This window comes from Rattus norvegicus, chromosome 4 (genome assembly GCF_021556685.1).
Source record: "Rattus norvegicus strain SHRSP/BbbUtx chromosome 4, alternate assembly SHRSP_T2T, whole genome shotgun sequence".
Lineage (NCBI taxonomy): Eukaryota > Metazoa > Chordata > Mammalia > Rodentia > Muridae > Rattus > Rattus norvegicus.
The window spans coordinates 21,781,965-21,796,735 of NC_141537.1; the positions used below are offsets into that span (position 1 = coordinate 21,781,965).

General features: G+C 45.1%; 2 pseudogenes; both read right to left on the minus strand.

Annotated features, from left to right (window-relative positions):
- Window positions 1-3,139: 3,139 nt before the first annotated feature.
- On the minus strand, window positions 3,140-6,919 carry LOC148006234 (NEDD4-binding protein 1 pseudogene; annotated as a pseudogene).
- Window positions 6,920-10,390: 3,471 nt separating this feature from the next.
- Window positions 10,391-14,173, minus strand: LOC148006235 (NEDD4-binding protein 1 pseudogene; annotated as a pseudogene).
- Window positions 14,174-14,771: the final 598 nt, after the last annotated feature.

The following is a 14,771-nucleotide window of genomic DNA, read 5'->3' on the forward strand; positions in this document are numbered from 1 at the left end:
TAGCACACACAGAACCGTAAAAGAAGCATTACTCCAGCTTGAATTTTTAGAGAAAACCACACATTAATAGTAGGAGATCTCATCACCACACCCTATCAAATTATTATAAATTTACAAGAATCTTTTCCTACTATTCCTTTGCATCTTCACGAATGTAAAACATTGGCGTTTGGTTGGTATGCTTGTAGTTTTAAAGAACCCACGCATCCATATCATTGGAAAGTTTAGTCTCACTGAACGGTAATTCCACGACAGTGTATAAGAAATGTGTTGCTGCTTCACAATAAGAAGGTAGGAACCATCCCCCATGATCTCAACCTCTATTGCGGAGCAATAGAGATAAAGAGTGCCCAGTACAAGGAAAGGCAGGAAGATCAAGGGAACAGAATTGAAGACCCGGGAATGAACTCACACACCTATGGTCACTTGACCCTGACAAAGGAGCTAAAATCACCCAATAGGAAAAAGACCTACTTTTCAAGAAATGGTGCTCTTTCCAGTGGAGATCTCCTCGTGGAGGAAAGGAAATTGATACATTCTCATCTCCTTGTACAAAGCTCAACTCCAAGTAGATCAAAGACCGCCATGCAAAACCAGATACTCTGAAACTGAAAGAAGAGAATGTGGGTCAGATCCTGGAACTGAGAGGCAAAGGGGAAAGAAAGTTCCTTGATCAGAAGGCAAATGGTTTATGCTCTAAGATCAAAAAGAAAAGGGAATAATTGAAGCAAATACCAAATCAAAAAAGAAAGAAAAACCCAAACGATAAAAAATAAAAACAAAAATAACAAACCGACCAAAAGAACAAAGCAAAAAATGGGACCACATGAATTCGGAAAGATCCTGTAAGTAATATGGCCGTGTAAATAGGACAAAACAGAGACCAACTGAATGGGGAAAGAAAGATCTTACCAAACCTCCATCCAATAGAAGGCTAATATCTACACTCTAAAAAGATCTCAAAAATTTAGAATGCAGATAGCAGAATAAGCCAAATAAAAGTGGGGAAATTATGAAAGAACCTTAAGTGGGGAGTACTGAATGGCCCCGAAGCAATGAGAAAAAGGTTAAACATCCTCAGTAATCAAGTAAATGCAATTACAAACAACCCTGCGATTTTGTCTCCCAACAGGCAGAGTGGCTAAGTTCAAAACTCAGGTGACAACAGATGCTGGCAAGGATGTGGAGACAAAGGAACCATCCTCCTATCTAGGTGGGACCGAAAGCTGGTAGAGGCTCTCTGGAAATCGGTCTGGAAGTTCCTCAGAAATGTGGACAAAATGCTCCTTTAGGACCCAGCAATACTATTCCTGGGCACATTCCCAAAGCTTGCTCCAACCTAGAACAAAGACACTTCCACCACTATGCTCATAGCAGCCTTATTCATACTAGCCAGGAGCCAGAAAGTACCCAGATGTCTTTCAACAGAGGAATGTATGGAGAAAATGTGGCACGTTTACTCAAGGGAGTACTACTCAACTATTTAAAAGAAGGACTTTATGAAATTCGTAGGCAAACCGTTAGGACTAGAAAATATCATCATGAGTGAGATAACCTAAAAAGCTTCTTCACAGTGTTTCTTAAACTCTTCATCCTCCCTTATGGCCCACCACCCATCGGAGAAAGAGAACAAGAAAGGATAATGTGAACATGGACCAGTTTAGAAAGGTTCAATTTTTCCTTTTATTATACTTTAGTCTTACATTTACAGTCCAGTCATCATCCCCATGCCATTCCACACTCATCCCAGAACACCTCCCACCTCCCACTGTCCAATGGGCTGTTCCCCAATACCTCTCCCCACCAACCAGACCTCCCCACTCCCTGAGGCCTCAAGTCTCCCTCGGCTTAGTTGCATCTATTCTATGGGACCTGAAAAGGCAGTCCTCTGCAGTATATGTGTTGGAGGCCTCCTCTCAGAAGATATACGCTGTCTGGTTGGTTGCTTGTTCTCTAAGATCTTGAGGATCCAGGTTAGTTGAGTCCTTTTGGTCTTCCCGAGGGGCCTCCACGCTTCTCAGATCCTCCAGCTTCTCCTTAAGAGAACCACATTTCTCTCTGGCTTCTGTCCAATGGTTGTGTGAAAGTACCTCCAGATGAATTCGTAAGCTGCTGGTTGGGCCTCACAGAATGCTGCCATGCGAGTCTCCTCTCTGTAAGCACACAAATAGTTGTTTCCTTGGAGCAGCCATACTCAGTTTGTCCAGAAAGTGGCAGCTCAGTCCGCCAGCAAACACTTCAGGGATACAGCAGCACTCCAATTTGGTAGAGTCAGGATAGCAGTCAAGGAGCAGCAGCTGTGGCAGAAACCAGCAGTGACAGCCAGACCTCAGGCTAAGCATGCCTCAGCAGGAGGAAGACCAGGAGAGGTTCTCAGCTGTGCTTCTCTCAGGGAATGGAAGACCACTGAAGAAGACACGAGACCCTCAAGTTCTATTTCTATCCCTCCATATATCACCTGTGCTCAACAGGTCTAGCCTCAGCACATCTGTCAGCTGACATCACTCGGCCAAGCAGTTCAAGCCCGCAGAAGCTGCAAGCCCACAACCCAGAAGGTTTTGTTGGACCGTTCTCCGTGGAGTTCAGGAAAAGGTAGCTCAACCAAGCAATGCAAGGAAGACAGATGAGTCCATGCATTTCGTTTGCCTGGATTCTTTCATCAACATCACTCGTCTCTTTTGTTGCTGGCTTTCCCTGAACATTCTCCCTCCCATGTTTGCTTCAGCTGTACCTTTCCTTCAACTCTCTGTTCCACTGAGCCCAGCCAAAGGACGTTCCGAGAACCCTTAAGGTTCTACTTCCGTGAGGCAGCATTCTTCAGTGTCTTTCGGGGAGTACTCATTTCCCCTTGCTGTGGAGCGAGCATCTCATGTTGTATACAGCACATATCCCCTTCCCTTTTGTTTTCTATCCCAATGAACATTACACTGGGTTCCTTCACATTATGGCACTTCCCGCAGTTGGCAGTTCCAACCTCCCACCCAGGGCTCCCATTGTCCCTGGGCACTCAGGACAGCTTGCAGCAAATCACCAGGACGGAGAGGGCACTCGGGACTCTCAAGTAGGGATGAGCCGCCAGAATCTGGTCGAACATCAGGTTTTGCTCAGCGTCCGGGAAGGCCATTCACAAAGGCCACCCTCAGAGCGCTTTTCTCTGCAGAAGCCTGGTCCTGGGTGGAGCACCAGGGCTTGCTTGGGCTCCCTGGCTATTGCGGCTCTGGATGGCGTGGCCAAATGTGCGCACATCTGACTGGGCATCGAGTTTTGGAGGCGTGTGTAGAAGAAAGGCCTCCCTTCGAAGAAATTCTCCGAGCCGAGGTCCATGTCTTCCCAGAGGGTCGTCAGGAACCATAAATATGTCCCCCACAAAAGTGTACTGAAGCAGCCTTCTTGCGATAATTTCTCTCCAGGACACGGACTCGGTCACAAACTCTCTCAAGTTGTCATTGGTTACAATGATGCCACCAGTCTTTTCTGCTAAGTGGAGCAGGAACCTGTCGTCATGAGAAGCAATTCTCTGCCCAAGGTTCGTCCGGGAAGGAGTGAAAGCTAATAGCCCAAGCTCCCGGAGCTGGCTTAAGAAGTGCTGCTCTGTGGCATCAGGATGCCGACCGGTTCTCCAGTGTGGGACAAACACAGTGATGTTTCTGTGGCCGAGCTTCCAAAAATATTCAACTGCAACGGCAATGCCACGGCAACTAAAGAACTTGTTCAGACCATGGGCCATTGCAACATTACTGCCATCTATAACGATATGCTTCAGATCTTCTCTGGCTGGTTCATTTCTTAAGTCCAGCTGGTATGGTATTTTCAGAATATCTTGAAATCTTTGATCCCGGGTAATGGAGGAATAGATTTGATCGCAGGGTCGAGCCAATCTTGCATCAGTATGTGAAGTTAAGTGCTGGGGCAGCAGCGCTGGGTCCGTTTGGGGAGCCTTTGGCTTGAGGTGAGGAGAGCTGCAAGAGCGAGGAGGCTCCGCACAGTCCGGCTTCCTATTATTCGGACCTGAAATTCCTGTTTGCTCTTGCAAACCATTTTCAGGCCTCTGTTCCCGGGCCGCTGGGAAAGATAGTGCAGATGGTGAACCTGCCTCAGTAAGGTCCGTAAGAGGGGGTGCTGTATGTTCAATGGGCTGTCTGTCTTCAGCCTCGATTTTATCAGGCACCACAGGTTCACAATTAAGCACTTCCTGTTCTCTTGCTTCCTCTGCCGTTGGTCTTTCAAGCCTTTGTAATATCATGGCTACTTTTGCCCCTAGCACACCTATTTCTTGTTGTTGCCCAGCTAGCTTTGCAACCTTTTTTGAGAGAATTTCTAGTTGTAGATGTCTATTTTTCAGTTCTTCTAAGAGGAAATATATGAAGATTGCAACTGAAAATTGGTAGACGCTTATGCCCGAAATCACACATGCAATCAGCAAAGTCAAGGCTTTCTCAACTATCTTCTGGTAGTCTCCAATCTTTACACTTGTGTGTGAGGGATCGGCCCTGGAATTTTCCATTGGTAATGCAGTCAAAGTCTGCCTATACAAGGTAAAGTGTCTTTTCTGTTGACTTGGTAAGGCTTACCTTGTCTGAGTCCTCTGATCGGTGCCTTGCTCTGGCCTTAAGTCTCCAGTGGTTCCAGAGTTGCAGAATGTCTCTGGGTCCCCTGCAGAGCTTGAGGAAATGATTCTTCCTCTGGAGACAGCCTTGGTGAATGTCTCTTCTGGAGCTTTTTCTCAGAGGACCTGTGGGCTGTATTGGTGGATAATCACTTTGGGTTTGCCCCCGATGTAAACCCCCCAAATAAACCAGATGTACCTTTTAATTGCCAGAAGAAATTATAGTCTCACCTGCTTAATTTTGAATAAGTTCTTGTTCTTCCTGAATTCTGGTAGACTGTTTCAATTCCAACAGCTCTCCAAGATGAGTGATTCAACCCGGACTCTCCAAACTTCACAGGGCTTTGCTCTAAATAATTCTGTCTATTGTTCTGATCTTCTGACTCCTTCTTATTCTCTGCGTTGAATGGTCTATGGACACACTCTCAACGGAGCTCAAGTGCACTGCAATGCGCTCGGCTAATGCACTCCCAACTGCAGGCAACTCTGCTCACGGACAAAAACTCTCCCTTCTTTTGCTGTGCTTATATAGGAGAGATGGGTGTATCCAATCTCTGACACACCCTCTGTACTCTGATTGAACAATTTGTCTGCCTTCCAGTAGGATTAGCTTGTTTGGGATTAAAGGCGTGTATGAAGGGTGTGTCCAGAAGGATCACACTGAGCTTGCAATTCCCTTGATGTGATCAGAGCGGCCACATTTCTGGATCAATTTACCTCCAGGATTGGGCAGAGTGGTTGGCAGTCATTTGTTTATCCTGACTTGTTGTATGCTTTGTTGGCCAAAGCGGTTGTATGCCCAACACACACAGAAATCAAATACAATCCATCAAATCGGTGCTAGACATCTAAATACTAGAGGAAAAAGAAAGAGTTGTGTATGCATTCTACCATGCCTCGGTCCCCAGTGAATGAATATGCCCACACACTTGACCTCAGCCCACATGGTAGAGACAAGCCCTGGACACACAGAGCCCTGGCTACCACTGCACAGCACTGTTTCAGGATATGTGGCAGTAATGTGAACCCCCAAAATGGTGTGTTTAGCTAAAAGGACTGTTTGTAGTTGAGGTGTTTCTCTGTCATAGCGCATGCTTTTAAACCCGCTGCATGGACTGTAGATGTGCACTTTTTATACAGCTGGGTTAGAAGGAGTGACCAGTGTTTGAAAGGGAAGGTATATTTGAAAAGTAGACTGTGTGATAAATCACAGGAAGATGTGATGAAGAGGATATGCCTGAATTGTTTGGGTACAGAGAGAAGAGCCTGGCTGCTTAGAAGAACGCACTGTGGAGGAATGAAAATGAGAGAAGACACACTTTTCCCAAGAGGGTTTTCTAGGGACTGGTGGATTAGACGTGGAGGTAGGCAGGGAGAAGTCCAAATGAGCTAGTGAATGGAGGAAGAGGAAGAAGCATGAGGAGGAGGAGGAGGAGGAGGAGGACAAGAAGGAGAAGGAGGACAAGGAGGACAAAGAAAAGGAGGAGGAGGAGAAGAAGAATGTTTGATCATAATGTCATGTTACAGGGAGGGGCCACTTCAGGATCAAATCCCCCATTGTTAGGAGTCTCATCTGTGCTTGCCGACAGATCACCTTGTGTCTTCCCACTTGTTCCAGTAAGCTCTCAGGCCCAGAGATGTCCCATTACCAATACACGTCTCTCTACCTCCATGATCCCATACCCTGCCTTACCTGATGACCAACTCGGAACCCTCTGTCCATCTACCCTCAACCTCTATTTGCTTTCTCCTTGTTAGAAGGGTTCAATACTTCTCCAACTTTTCTCTGTGTTGTGCGGCTTTGGAGATTCTTTTTATCCTGTTTACTTTATCTTGTATTTTACAGGTAATATCCCTTACAGGTGAATAGATACCACATAAGTTATTTGTGTCTGTTTGATCTCACTCATGATCAATGAGAATTAAACCTGATTTCTCAACAGAGGCCCTGAAACACAGAAGTTGCTGGGCAGGTGTTTTATAGATATTATACAATAAAACTGCTAACATACACTAATATACCCAGCAAAACTTTCATTCTCGACAAAGGAAGGAAACTAGATTCCCATGACCGATTCTAATATAAACTTTGACTCCCACACACAGCCCTACAAAGATATTAGAAAGAAACCTGCATCTGGAGGAGGATTACTATATTCAACAAAACGGGGTAGATAATTTCACAGCACCAAAAAGAAAAGTGGAACACAAACCCACAAACTCAGGCCCCACCTCCCACTCCTCCACAACACTGCTGTCGCCGCCAAAACCATCACCACCACAACAGTTATCTAAATTACTGAAATTAACCATCATTAGTTATTAACATCTTTCAACATCGAAGGACTCGACTCCAACCTAATAGGCAAAAGATAATACAATCGATGCAAAAGAAATTCTTCAATCTGCTACACACAAGAAACATACCTCAGCAGCAAAGGCAGTTGCAGATTTGGAATAAAGTCCTGAATTTAAAATTCCAAGCAATCTGACACACCCAAAAAGCTGGAGCAGATGTTTTAATGTCGAGGAAAATAAAATTTCTACCACGTTGAGTCAAAAGACATGGTGAGGGAGATATTATACCCATCAAAGATAAACCCAACAAGATTACATCTTGATTGTGAACATTCATGCTCCAAACACTAGCACACACAGAACCGTAAAAGAAGCATTACTCCAGCTTGAATTTTTAGAGAAAACCACACATTAATAGTAGGAGATCTCATCACCACACCCTATCAAATTATTATAAATTTACAAGAATCTTTTCCTACTATTCCTTTGCATCTTCACGAATGTAAAACATTGGCGTTTGGTTGGTATGCTTGTAGTTTTAAAGAACCCACGCATCCATATCATTGGAAAGTTTAGTCTCACTGAACGGTAATTCCACGACAGTGTATAAGAAATGTGTTGCTGCTTCACAATAAGAAGGTAGGAACCATCCCCCATGATCTCAACCTCTATTGCGGAGCAATAGAGATAAAGAGTGCCCAGTACAAGGAAAGGCAGGAAGATCAAGGGAACAGAATTGAAGACCCGGGAATGAACTCACACACCTATGGTCACTTGACCCTGACAAAGGAGCTAAAATCACCCAATAGGAAAAAGACCTACTTTTCAAGAAATGGTGCTCTTTCCAGTGGAGATCTCCTCGTGGAGGAAAGGAAATTGATACATTCTCATCTCCTTGTACAAAGCTCAACTCCAAGTAGATCAAAGACCGCCATGCAAAACCAGATACTCTGAAACTGAAAGAAGAGAATGTGGGTCAGATCCTGGAACTGAGAGGCAAAGGGGAAAGAAAGTTCCTTGATCAGAAGGCAAATGGTTTATGCTCTAAGATCAAAAAGAAAAGGGAATAATTGAAGCAAATACCAAATCAAAAAAGAAAGAAAAACCCAAACGATAAAAAATAAAAACAAAAATAACAAACCGACCAAAAGAACAAAGCAAAAAATGGGACCACATGAATTCGGAAAGATCCTGTAAGTAATATGGCCGTGTAAATAGGACAAAACAGAGACCAACTGAATGGGGAAAGAAAGATCTTACCAAACCTCCATCCAATAGAAGGCTAATATCTACACTCTACAAAGATCTCAAAAATTTAGAATGCAGATAGCAGAATAAGCCAAATAAAAGTGGGGAAATTATGAAAGAACCTTAAGTGGGGAGTACTGAATGGCCCCGAAGCAATGAGAAAAAGGTTAAACATCCTCAGTAATCAAGTAAATGCAATTACAAACAACCCTGCGATTTTGTCTCCCAACAGGCAGAGTGGCTAAGTTCAAAACTCAGGTGACAACAGATGCTGGCAAGGATGTGGAGACAAAGGAACCATCCTCCTATCTAGGTGGGACCGAAAGCTGGTAGAGGCTCTCTGGAAATCGGTCTGGAAGTTCCTCAGAAATGTGGACAAAATGCTCCTTTAGGACCCAGCAATACTATTCCTGGGCACATTCCCAAAGCTTGCTCCAACCTAGAACAAAGACACTTCCACCACTATGCTCATAGCAGCCTTATTCATACTAGCCAGGAGCCAGAAAGTACCCAGATGTCTTTCAACAGAGGAATGTATGGAGAAAATGTGGCACGTTTACTCAAGGGAGTACTACTCAACTATTTAAAAGAAGGACTTTATGAAATTCGTAGGCAAACCGTTAGGACTAGAAAATATCATCATGAGTGAGATAACCTAAAAAGCTTCTTCACAGTGTTTCTTAAACTCTTCATCCTCCCTTATGGCCCACCACCCATCGGAGAAAGAGAACAAGAAAGGATAATGTGAACATGGACCAGTTTAGAAAGGTTCAATTTTTCCTTTTATTATACTTTAGTCTTACATTTACAGTCCAGTCATCATCCCCATGCCATTCCACACTCATCCCAGAACACCTCCCACCTCCCACTGTCCAATGGGCTGTTCCCCAATACCTCTCCCCACCAACCAGACCTCCCCACTCCCTGAGGCCTCAAGTCTCCCTCGGCTTAGTTGCATCTATTCTATGGGACCTGAAAAGGCAGTCCTCTGCAGTATATGTGTTGGAGGCCTCCTCTCAGAAGATATACGCTGTCTGGTTGGTTGCTTGTTCTCTAAGATCTTGAGGATCCAGGTTAGTTGAGTCCTTTTGGTCTTCCCGAGGGGCCTCCACGCTTCTCAGATCCTCCAGCTTCTCCTTAAGAGAACCACATTTCTCTCTGGCTTCTGTCCAATGGTTGTGTGAAAGTACCTCCAGATGAATTCGTAAGCTGCTGGTTGGGCCTCACAGAATGCTGCCATGCGAGTCTCCTCTCTGTAAGCACACAAATAGTTGTTTCCTTGGAGCAGCCACACTCAGTTTGTCCAGAAAGTGGCAGCTCAGTCCGCCAGCAAACACTTCAGGGATACAGCAGCACTCCAATTTGGTAGAGTCAGGATAGCAGTCAAGGAGCAGCAGCTGTGGCAGAAACCAGCAGTGACAGCCAGACCTCAGGCTAAGCATGCCTCAGCAGGAGGAAGACCAGGAGAGGTTCTCAGCTGTGCTTCTCTCAGGGAATGGAAGACCACTGAAGAAGACACGAGACCCTCAAGTTCTATTTCTATCCCTCCATATATCACCTGTGCTCAACAGGTCTAGCCTCAGCACATCTGTCAGCTGACATCACTCGGCCAAGCAGTTCAAGCCCGCAGAAGCTGCAAGCCCACTCCCGGAAGGTTTTGTTGGACCGTTCTCCGTGGAGTTCAGGAAAAGGTAGCTCAACCAAGCAATGCAAGGAAGACAGATGAGTCCATGCATTTCGTTTGCCTGGATTCTTTCATCAACATCACTCGTCTCTTTTGTTGCTGGCTTTCCCTGAACATTCTCCCTCCCATGTTTGCTTCAGCTGTACCTTTCCTTCAACTCTCTGTTCCACCGAGCCCAGCCAAAGGACGTTCCGAGAACCCTTAAGGTTCTACTTCCGTGAGGCAGCATTCTTCAGTGTCTTTCGGGGAGTACTCATTTCCCCTTGCTGTGGAGCGAGCATCTCATGTTGTATACAGCACATATCCCCTTCCCTTTTGTTTTCTATCCCAATGAACATTACACTGGGTTCCTTCACATTATGGCACTTCCCGCAGTTGGCAGTTCCAACCTCCCACCCAGGGCTCCCATTGTCCCTGGGCACTCAGGACAGCTTGCAGCAAATCACCAGGACGGAGAGGGCACTCGGGACTCTCAAGTAGGGATGAGCCGCCAGAATCTGGTCGAACATCAGGTTTTGCTCAGCGTCCGGGAAGGCCATTCACAAAGGCCACCCTCAGAGCGCTTTTCTCTGCAGAAGCCTGGTCCTGGGTGGAGCACCAGGGCTTGCTTGGGCTCCCTGGCTATTGCGGCTCTGGATGGCGTGGCCAAATGTGCGCACATCTGACTGGGCATCGAGTTTTGGAGGCGTGTGTAGAAGAAAGGCCTCCCTTCGAAGAAATTCTCCGAGCCGAGGTCCATGTCTTCCCAGAGGGTCGTCAGGAACCATAAATATGTCCCCCACAAAAGTGTACTGAAGCAGCCTTCTTGCGATAATTTCTCTCCAGGACACGGACTCGGTCACAAACTCTCTCAAGTTGTCATTGGTTACAATGATGCCACCAGTCTTTTCTGCTAAGTGGAGCAGGAACCTGTCGTCATGAGAAGCAATTCTCTGCCCAAGGTTCGTCCGGGAAGGAGTGAAAGCTAATAGCCCAAGCTCCCGAAGCTGGCTTAAGAAGTGCTGCTCTGTGGCATCAGGATGCCGACCGGTTCTCCAGTGTGGGACAAACACAGTGATGTTTCTGTGGCCGAGCTTCCAAAAATATTCAACTGCAACGGCAATGCCACGGCAACTAAAGAACTTGTTCAGACCATGGGCCATTGCAACATTACTGCCATCTATAACGATATGCTTCAGATCTTCTCTGGCTGGTTCATTTCTTAAGTCCAGCTGGTATGGTATTTTCAGAATATCTTGAAATCTTTGATCCCGGGTAATGGAGGAATAGATTTGATCGCAGGGTCGAGCCAATCTTGCATCAGTATGTGAAGTTAAGTGCTGGGGCAGCAGCGCTGGGTCCGTTTGGGGAGCCTTTGGCTTGAGGTGAGGAGAGCTGCAAGAGCGAGGAGGCTCCGCACAGTCCGGCTTCCTATTATTCGGACCTGAAATTCCTGTTTGCTCTTGCAAACCATTTTCAGGCCTCTGTTCCCGGGCCGCTGGGAAAGATAGTGCAGATGGTGAACCTGCCTCAGTAAGGTCCGTAAGAGGGGGTGCTGTATGTTCAATGGGCTGTCTGTCTTCAGCCTCGATTTTATCAGGCACCACAGGTTCACAATTAAGCACTTCCTGTTCTCTTGCTTCCTCTGCCGTTGGTCTTTCAAGCCTTTGTAATATCATGGCTACTTTTGCCCCTAGCACACCTATTTCTTGTTGTTGCCCAGCTAGCTTTGCAACCTTTTTTGAGAGAATTTCTAGTTGTAGATGTCTATTTTTCAGTTCTTCTAAGAGGAAATATATGAAGATTGCAACTGAAAATTGGTAGACGCTTATGCCCGAAATCACACATGCAATCAGCAAAGTCAAGGCTTTCTCAACTATCTTCTGGTAGTCTCCAATCTTTACACTTGTGTGTGAGGGATCGGCCCTGGAATTTTCCATTGGTAATGCAGTCAAAGTCTGCCTATACAAGGTAAAGTGTCTTTTCTGTTGACTTGGTAAGGCTTACCTTGTCTGAGTCCTCTGATCGGTGCCTTGCTCTGGCCTTAAGTCTCCAGTGGTTCCAGAGTTGCAGAATGTCTCTGGGTCCCCTGCAGAGCTTGAGGAAATGATTCTTCCTCTGGAGACAACCTTGGTGAATGTCTCTTCTGGAGCTTTTTCTCAGAGGACCTGTGGGCTGTATTGGTGGATAATCACTTTGGGTTTGCCCCCGATGTAAACCCCCCAAATAAACCAGATGTACCTTTTAATTGCCAGAAGAAATTATAGTCTCACCTGCTTAATTTTGAATAAGTTCTTGTTCTTCCTGAATTCTGGTAGACTGTTTCAATTCCAACAGCTCTCCAAGATGAGTGATTCAACCCGGACTCTCCAAACTTCACAGGGCTTTGCTCTAAATAATTCTGTCTATTGTTCTGATCTTCTGACTCCTTCTTATTCTCTGCGTTGAATGGTCTATGGACACACTCTCAACGGAGCTCAAGTGCACTGCAATGCGCTCGGCTAATGCACTCCCAACTGCAGGCAACTCTGCTCACGGACAAAAACTCTCCCTTCTTTTGCTGTGCTTATATAGGAGAGATGGGTGTATCCAATCTCTGACACACCCTCTGTACTCTGATTGAACAATTTGTCTGCCTTCCAGTAGGATTAGCTTGTTTGGGATTAAAGGCGTGTATGAAGGGTGTGTCCAGAAGGATCACACTGAGCTTGCAATTCCCTTGATGTGATCAGAGCGGCCACATTTCTGGATCAATTTACCTCCAGGATTGGGCAGAGTGGTTGGCAGTCATTTGTTTATCCTGACTTGTTGTATGCTTTGTTGGCCAAAGCGGTTGTATGCCCAACACACACAGAAATCAAATACAATCCATCAAATCGGTGCTAGACATCTAAATACTAGAGGAAAAAGAAAGAGTTGTGTATGCATTCTACCATGCCTCGGTCCCCAGTGAATGAATATGCCCACACACTTGACCTCAGCCCACATGGTACAGACAAGCCCTGGACACACAGAGCCCTGGCTACCACTGCACAGCACTGTTTCAGGATATGTGGTAGTAATGTGAACCCCCAAAATGGTGTGTTTAGCTAAAAGGACTGTTTGTAGTTGAGGTGTTTCTCTGTCATAGCGCATGCTTTTAAACCCGCTGCATGGACTGTAGATGTGCACTTTTTATACAGCTGGGTTAGAAGGAGTGACCAGTGTTTGAAAGGGAAGGTATATTTGAAAAGTAGACTGTGTGATAAATCACAGGAAGATGTGATGAAGAGGATATGCCTGAATTGTTTGGGTACAGAGAGAAGAGCCTGGCTGCTTAGAAGAACGCACTGTGGAGGAATGAAAATGAGAGAAGACACACTTTTCCCAAGAGGGTTTTCTAGGGACTGGTGGATTAGACGTGGAGGTAGGCAGGGAGAAGTCCAAATGAGCTAGTGAATGGAGGAAGAGGAAGAAGCATGAGGAGGAGGAGGAGGAGGAGGAGGAGGACAAGAAGGAGAAGGAGGACAAGGAGGACAAAGAAAAGGAGGAGGAGGAGAAGAAGAATGTTTGATCATAATGTCATGTTACAGGGAGGGGCCACTTCAGGATCAAATCCCCCATTGTTAGGAGTCTCATCTGTGCTTGCCGACAGATCACCTTGTGTCTTCCCACTTGTTCCAGTAAGCTCTCAGGCCCAGAGATGTCCCATTACCAATACACGTCTCTCTACCTCCATGATCCCATACCCTGCCTTACCTGATGACCAACTCGGAACCCTCTGTCCATCTACCCTCAACCTCTATTTGCTTTCTCCTTGTTAGAAGGGTTCAATACTTCTCCAACTTTTCTCTGTGTTGTGCGGCTTTGGAGATTCTTTTTATCCTGTTTACTTTATCTTGTATTTTACAGGTAATATCCCTTACAGGTGAATAGATACCACATAAGTTATTTGTGTCTGTTTGATCTCAGTCATGATCAATGAGAATTAAACCTGATTTCTCAACAGAGGCCCTGAAACACAGAAGTTGCTGGGCAGGTGTTTTATAGATATTATACAATAAAACTGCTAACTTACACTAATATACCCAGCAAAACTTTCATTCTCGACAAAGGAAGGAAACTAGATTCCCATGACCGATTCTAATATAAACTTTGACTCCCACACACAGCCCTACAAAGATATTAGAAAGAAACCTGCATCTGGAGGAGGATTACTATATTCAACAAAACGGGGTAGATAATTTCACAGCACCAAAAAGAAAAGTGGAACACAAACCCACAAACTCAGGCCCCACCTCCCACTCCTCCACAACACTGCTGTCACCGCCAAAACCATCACCACCACAACAGTTATCTAAGTTACTGAAATTAACCATCATTAGTTATTAACATCTTTCAACATCGAAGGACTCGACTCCAACCTAATAGGCAAAAGATAATACAATCGATGCAAAAGAAATTCTTCAATCTGCTACACACAAGAAACATACCTCAGCAGCAAAGGCAGTTGCAGATTTGGAATAAAGTCCTGAATTTAAAATTCCAAGCAATCCGACACACCCAAAAAGCTGGAGCAGATGTTTTAATGTCGAGGAAAATAGAATTTCTACCACGTTGAGTCAAAAGACATGGTGAGGGAGATATTATACCCACCAAAGATAAACCCAACAAGATTACATCTTGATTGTGAACATTCATGCTCCAAACACTAGCACACACAGAACCGTAAAAGAAGCATTACTCCAGCTTGAATTTTTAGAGAAAACCACACATTAATAGTAGGAGATCTCATCACCACACCCTATCAAATTATTATAAATTTACAAGAATCTTTTCCTACTATTCCTTTGCATCTTCACGAATGTAAAACATTGGCGTTTGGTTGGTATGCTTGTAGTTTTAAAGAACCCACGCATCCATATCATTGGAAAGTTTAGTCTCACTGAACGGTAATTCCACGACAGTGTATAAGAA